This window comes from Perissodus microlepis, chromosome 16 (genome assembly GCF_051167445.1).
Source record: "Perissodus microlepis isolate ML-2025 ecotype Zambia chromosome 16, ASM5116744v1, whole genome shotgun sequence".
Classification (NCBI taxonomy): Eukaryota; Metazoa; Chordata; class Actinopteri; order Cichliformes; family Cichlidae; genus Perissodus; species Perissodus microlepis.
The window spans coordinates 35274283-35282443 of NC_140476.1; the positions used below are offsets into that span (position 1 = coordinate 35274283).

The window sequence follows — 8161 nt, forward strand, 5'->3', positions numbered from 1 at the left end:
TGTCACGGCGAGTGAAAAGAGCCGTGTGGAAAAGGAAAAGGAGGATCCAAACGCAGGCAGTCGTGAAGGTGTAAGGGTGATTTATTGAACACAAAATAAATATGGACAAACAGCAAATGGAGCACGAACTAAACTAGACTGGAAACAACTAAACTACAGAGCACAAACCTGGACAAGAATGAGAACGAGCAGAGGAGATTGACGATGGACAGCAGGGAGAACACACGGGTGAGACATGGTGGATACACAGACGGACCAGCAACTACAATGACAGAGGACACGACTTAAATACACACAGAAACACAGGGGAATTACACACAGGTGGTGGACACAGCTGGGAATAATCAACAAGACGAGACAGAGGTAAAACTGAACACACTCACATGAGACGCAGACCTTCACAATAAAACAGGAACAAGAAACCATCACACTAAGACGCAGACTCGACATAGAGAGACAGACAGAAAATGACACATGAAACTAAACCCACACAAAACATGAGAACACAAATCTTAAACCCAAATAAACAGAAACATGGAACTCTAATAATAATAATCATCATCGCACCCAAAACCACAACAATCATTCAAAAAATAAACTAACAATCAAAACTCAAAATACTGGTTCGAAACTGACCCAGAACCGTGACATGTTCGCTCTGTGTTGTAGCGTCCTGATGACACCCAGTTTGTGCTCCAGTGGATGATGAGAGTCAAACCTTAAATACTGATCTGTATGCATAGGTTTACGGCTTTTACATCAGCTTTTAGATGTCCCCCATTACTGATGAAAATCTCCCAGTCTAAGAAGGCTAACCTGCCACTTTTCATATCCACCCTGGTGAATTTGATGTGTTGATCCACCGAGTTAATGTGATCCGTGAATCCACTTCTTCCATGTAAAAATTAGCCACAATGGGTGAAACTGGGGAACCCAAGGCACACCCATGTGTACGTCTTACACTGATTTCTTTTCTGATTTCTCAGACTTTTTATCTGATTTAGTTCTGAGCTCAGATAAAAGAATTATTGTGGGTGATTTTAACATCCATGTAGATGCTAAAAATGACAGCCTCAACATCGCATTTAAGCTGTTATTAGAGTCAATTGGCTTCTCTCAAAATGTAAAAGAACCCACCCACCACTTTAATCACACTCTAGATCTTGTTTTAACATATGACATAGAAACTGAACAATTAACAGTGTTTCCTGAAAACCCTCTCCTGTCTGAACATTTCATGATAACATTTACAATAATTAATTACACAGCAGTGGAGAGTAGACTTTATCACAGTAGATGTCTTTCTGAAAACGCTCCTCCCCCTTTGTGAGTGTGGACGCTTCATCTCTTTGCTCGCTTCTTTTATTGATTTTTATTGATTTTTATGCTGATTTTTTTCCCTTTTTTCCATATGAGCTTACCTGCGATAGCTTCTGGACACTTATAGATCATTACGACTAAAGTGTTCTTAACAGAAACAGCAACATTTTTATAGTTACCTTATCCTCAGCGCTCCGTGTGTCTGTGGCCTAGACACAGCTGAAGCCTGATTACAGCGTCTGGGCACCGAGCAGCCTCAATAGCCTGGAAAGGTGCTAACCGCTAGGCTAACTAGCAACAAGATGCCTTCCCTCTCCACAGATGACTACCACAGCCTCCTGCAGAAGATTGCAGTACTGGAGACAAAAATTCATCGCTTAGAAGTAAACGTGGAGGTAAATGGACTGTGTGGAAATGAAACAACCTTGCCTTTGATTCAAAACAATGGCGATGAGCAAGCTAGTACACAGCTAAGGAGCACAGATAACATGACCAAGAAAGTAGACTTTGTGCACTATTATGAATCCTCAAGCGATAATCCCCCCTTGGACTGTCTTGGTGCAAAACCAAGACATAAATCATGTCTCCTAGAAGAGGGAGGACGTATCACAGGCAGGGCACAGCGAGCTGAAATCTCTGAAACCGACTGGCCTTCACTTCCTACGAGACAGAGAAGCTCTCCTACCCCTGTATACGAGAGGAAACAGGACTGGACAACCGTGAATAGGAAGGTTAACAACAAACCTTCAAAACAACTGATTGTGAAACTGCACAACAGATTTGCTCCACTATCAAAGGACCCTGGATCTATACCGGACAACCATCCATCTAAAAGTAGCGAAGTAAGGTCCGAAAATCTTTTGAAAAGTAAAAGGCCACAGGGAAAGCTAAAGGCTAGGCCTGAAACTCTGATTGTGGGTGACTCTGCCGTAAAGGATGTACAAAGGATGTGCGGTAAGAACACTAAAGTCCTCTGCTTTCCTAACGATATGGTCAACAACCTGAAGGAGAAAATTCTTCAAATTGCAGATGAATATCCAACTGTGACAAACATTGTTCTGCATACAGGGTCAAACGATGTGTCCAAACAACAGTCGGAGGTTCTGAAACGGGACTTTACTGGATTATTAAATACTGTAAACTCTCTGAATGCAGCTGTATTCATCAGTGGACCTGTACCGCCGGTCAGAGGAGGAGACGAGAGATTCAGCAGGTTGTTTACACTGAATAAATGGCTTATATCAGCATGTACTGACCACTCAGTGCATTTTATCAACAACTTTAATATTTTTTGGGAACGCAGGCATCTGTTTAAAGCAAATGGATTTAATTTTAACAAGTCAGGGGTGAAACCGTTCACCTCCAACTTGTTTTATTCCATACGTCATCCATCTGTGCTTGGTGCCAAGGCTGAGATAAACGAGGAGTTATCTCATAAAGAGGAACAAACAGTACTCCAAGAACAGACAAAGCCCAGCAGAAACCTTGAGGAGGAGCCTCATCTGCCCCCACCCGGGAAAAGCCTCAGAAAGGAGAGACATCTGAGGCAAGAAGAGGGGTCCCTATTTGCCTCCAACTCTCTCAACAACACCAACGACCAGGACCAGGACCAGGGACCACGATCTTCCCCAGTCCCCCAAACCCCTGACAGGCCATCACCCTCCTCCCCCTCCCTTTCTCCCTCCTCCCCACACCTGAAATTCACTGAGGAGATGATGGAGCGGGTCAATGCTGGGCTCAGATCTACCCCCCGGCCCAATCCCTTTTTGTCCCCCATAAACGCCCCACCAGAGCAGCCAAAGGTTCGCCACCGAGCCCCACCCTCAACAGAGCAATCGAAGTTACATTGCCCAGCCCCGCCCCCCCTTAGTTCCTCCTTACCACCTCCATGCTCTGTCTCCGCAGTCTGATGTGTGATGTGTGGAGGGTCCGGGCTGCGAGGATTATGGCAGTGGTGACTTTTCCCAGAAGAAGCTGGGACCCTGTTTACTAGAAGGTTTTAAAATCTCTGTACTTTCAGGTGACAGAAGGAGACATGTGGCCTGGTCAAAACACAGAGAGCTGCACTCTAAAAGATCTTTAAACATAGTAAACATACCTTGTGTGCCACAGACTGCTCCCAAACACGAGGGGACAAGTAATGCCTCTAAAACACTTAAGTTGGCTTTATTAAACGTTAGATCTTTAGCTGGGAAAACATTTTTAATTAATGATTTAATCACTGAGCACAGCCTTGATTTTATGTTTCTAACTGAAACTTGGTTGGACCAAAGTAACAGTGGAGCTGTTCTCATCGAGACGACCCCTCCTACAGTTTTATCAGTGAGGCCAGGGTGAGCAGGAGAGGAGGAGGGTTTGCTGTCTTATTTAATGAATCATTTCAATGTAAGCAGCTATCTCCTGGAAGTTTTCAGTCTTTTGAATATGTGGCTTTACAGCTGAAGGCCCCATCCAAAGTTGTGTTTCTTAATGTTTACAGGCCTCCCAAATACTGCACAGACTTTTTTAATGACCTCAGTGAACTGCTGTCTGTGATCTGTGTTGATTTCGACTGTGTAATTATTGTTGGGGATTTTAACATCCATGTGGACAACCCTCAGGACAAAGGGACTAAAGACCTGAGTAACACTCTGGGCAACTTTGGGCTGACTCAGCATGTAACAGAGGCCACACATAATAGAGGACACACTCTTGACCTACTGATCTCCAAGGGCCTGAGCATTTCAAAGGTTACTGTGTCTGATGTGGGCCTGTCTGATCATTACTGGGTTTTCTTTGAAAGTAAAATCTCAGCCCACACAAATATATCAACAGCAGTGATCACAAAACGGTGTATAACTGAAGACAGTAGTGAGATCTTTAACCAGGTCTTCCCATTAACACCTGACCTGTCCAGAGGTTCAGTCAATGAGCTCGTCAATAGCTTCAATGCAAAAATGTTAAATGTAATGGATACAATTGCTCCCATTAAGGTGAAGGTTATCTCTGGAAGGAAAAAGTCTCCATGGAGAAACTCCACACTGGTGAAAAATGAAAAAAGAGAGTGTAGGAAAGCTGAGCGCAGATGGAGAAAAACAAACCTCCAGGTTCACTATGACATCTATAAAGAGAAACTTCACAATTATAATTTACAACTGAGGAGTGCAAGGAGGTCCTACTTCTCTGACATCATCACTAAAAACAGTCATAATGCTCGGGTCTTATTTTCTACAGTTGACAGGCTAACAAACCCTCCTGTGTCAGTGGCAGCTGAACTTCATTCAACCATGGCCTGCAATGACTTCGCCAAATTCTTCACAGAAAAAATCCAAAAGATTAGACAAGCAATTGGTACATCAACAGCAGATCCAGACTATGTACTGTGTCCACCGAAAAACTGTTTAAACACCATAAAACAGTTTCACCCTATTAACAGCAAAGACCTGGAGGACATCTTAGGTCAACTGAACTCCTCCTCTTGCTGTTTAGATGTCCTGCCAACAAGTTTCTTCAAAAAGGTCTCAAAGACTTTAGAGTCAGACCTGTTACAGATCGTCAACTTTTCTTTAATGTCAGGTGTGTTTCCAGAACCACTAAAAACTGCTGTAATAAAACCTATACTGAAAAAGGACAATCTTGACAAGATACAAATGAACAACTGCAGGCCGATCTCAAATCTCCCATTTTTAAGTAAGATCATTGAAAAAGCAGTTTCTCAACAGCTCAATTACTTCTTAAAACAGAATAACTGCTATGATGCCTTCCAGTCAGGTTTTAGACAGAACCACAGCACTGAAACTGCTCTGACCAAAGTGTTTAATGACACATGTCTGAACACAGACAGTGGAAAAATGTCAGTCTTAGTTTTACTGGATCTCAGTGCAGCATTTGATACAGTTGACCACAACATATTACTCAAACGACTGGAGAACTGGGCAGGTCTTTCAGGAACTGTACTAAACTGGTTCAAAACATACTTAGAAAACAGGAAATACTTTGTATCAATAGGTAACTTCACATCTGAGCAGACAAGTATCACATGTGGAGTTCCCCAAGGTTCCATCTTGGGACCCCTTCTGTTTAACATTTACATGCTCCCACTGGCACAGATTATAAAGAACAACAAAATAAACTATCACAGCTATGCAGATGACACACAAATATATATCACAATGTCACCAGGAGACCGAGGCCCTGTACAGGCTCTTGGTAAATGCATTGAGGAAATTAATGACTGGTTGTGCCACAATTTTCTCCAGCTAAACAAAAACAAAACTGAAGTAATAGTCTTTGGCGCCAAAGAAAAACGATTACAGGTCACCAGAGAACTTCAATCTATACACCTAAAAACCACAAACCAGGAGAGAAATTTGGGTGTAGTGATGGATGCAGACCTAAACTTAGAAAAACACATTAAGACAATAACAAAATCAGCTTACTATCACCTCAAGAATATTTCAAGGATAAAAGATCTGATGTCTCAACAGGACCTGGAAAAACTAGTCCATGCATTCATCTTTAGCAGGCTTGATTACTGTAAAGCATCTTTACAGGTCTACCTAAAAAATCAGTCAGACAACTACAGCTCATTCAGAACCCTGCTGCTCGAGTCCTCACTAAGACCAAAAAAGTGGACCACATCAGTCCAGCTCTGAGGTCTTTACACTGGCTGCCTGTCTGTCAGAGGATAGACTTTAAAGTTCTGATGCTGGTCTATAAAGCTCTGAATGGTTTAGGACCAAAATATATGAGTGACCTCCTGACCCAGTATGAACCTTCCAGGTCCCTCAGGTCATCTGGATCCGGTCTTTTATCAGTTCCCAGAGTCAGAACCAGACACGGAGAAGCTGCATTCAGCTTTTATGCTCCATATATCTGGAACAAACTCCCAGAAAGCCTCAGATCAGCTGAAACACTCAGTTTATTTAAATCCAGGTTGAAGACTCACCTGTTCTCAGCTGCATTTGAATAAAGCACCAAATCCACACTTTTAAGCTTAAATTTCAAAACGTACATTTTAACTACTGATTTTATCTATTGTTCTGATTTTATCTGTTTTGATTTTATATACTGTTTTGTTTGTTTGTTTGTTAATTAGTTTGTTTGTCTGCTTGTTTTAATCAATTTTAAATCATGCTTTTTATTTGTTTTTGTTTCTAATGTCTCTGTAAAGCACTTTGAATCACCTTGTTGTTGAATTGTGCTATACAAATAAACTTGCCTTGCCTTGTAACTAAGTTTAACAATATAATCCACCCACTGTTATCATCTTCAATGCCCTGTACCAACACAGAGCAGAGCAGCTATCTGAACACTACTCCAACAGAGGTCAATTGTCTTGTTAATAATTTTACCTCCTCACTACGTACGACTCTGGATACTGTAGCTCCTGTGAAAACTAAGGTCTCTAATCAGAAGTACCTGCCTCCGTGGTATAATTCTCAAACACGTAGCCTAAAGCAGATAACTCGTAAGCTGGAGAGGAAATGGCGTGTCACAAATTTAGAGGATCATCATTTAGCCTGGAGAAATAGTTTGCTGCTTTATAAGAAAGCCCTCCGCAAAGCCAGAACATCTTACTATTCATCACTGATTGAAGAAAATAAGAACAACCCCAGGTTTCTCTTCAGCTCTGTAGCCAGGCTGACAAACAGTCAGAGCTCTGTTGAGCCAACCATCCCTTTAACGTTAACTAGTAATGACTTCATGAACTTCTTCACAAATAAAATTCTTATCATTAGAGAAAAAATTACCAGTAATCATCCCACAGATGTAATATTATCTACAGCTACTCTTAGTACCATTGATGTTAAGTTAGACTCTTTTTCTCCAATTGATCTTTCTGAGTTAACTTCAATAATTACTTCCTCCAAACCATCAACGTGTCTTTTAGACCCCATTCCTACAAAACTGCTCAAAGAAGTCCTGCCATTAATTAATGCTTCAATCTTAAATATGATCAACCTATCTCTAATAATCAGCTATGTACCACAGGCCTTCAAGCTGGCTGTAGTTAAACCATTACTTACGTTTCAGTCAGGTTTCAGAGCTCATCACAGCACAGAAACAGCTTTAGTGAAGGTTGCAAATGATCTTCTTATGGCCTCTGACAGTGGCCTCTGTTGGCATAGCGTTCAGATAGCTGCTCTGCTCTGTGTTGGCACAGGGCATTGAAGATGATAACAGTGGGTGGATTATATTCTTAAACTTAGTTACAGCGCTTTCAGAGAGACATCTACTGTGATAAAGTCTACTCCCCACTGCTGTGTAATCCATCCATCCATGCATCCACTTCCGCTTCTCCTTTTCAGGGTCGCGGGGGGCGCTGGAGCCCATCCCAGCTGTCATAGGGCGAGAGGCGGGGTACACCCTGGACAGGTCGCCAGTCTGTCGCAGGGCCAACACACAGGGACAGACAACCATTCGCGCTCACATTCACTCGCACATTCACACCTAATGGCAATTTGGATTTTCCAATTAACCTATCCCCACAAGCTGCATGTCTTTGGGAGGAAGCCGGAGTACCCGGAGGGAACCCACACAAACACGTGTAATCAATTATTGTAAATGTAAATGCTATCGGGAAATGATCAGACAGGAGAGGGTTTTCAGGAAACACTGTTAATTGTTCAGTTTCTATGTCATATGTTAAAACAAGATCTAGAGTGTGATTAAAGTGGTGGGTGGGTTCTTTAACATTTTGAGAGAAGCCAATTGAGTCTAATAACAGATTAAATGCCACGTTGAGGCTGTCATTTTTAGCATCTACATATATGTTCAAATCACCCACAATAATTATTTTATTTGAGCTGAGCACTAAATCAGATAAAAAGTCTGAGAAATCAGACAGAAACTCTGTGTA

At 42.0% G+C, this 8161-nt stretch overlaps 1 pseudogene; it reads left to right on the forward strand.

Annotated features, from left to right (window-relative positions):
• Positions 1 to 1385: 1385 nt before the first annotated feature.
• Positions 1386 to 3607, forward strand: LOC146371315 (uncharacterized; annotated as a pseudogene).
• Positions 3608 to 8161: the final 4554 nt, after the last annotated feature.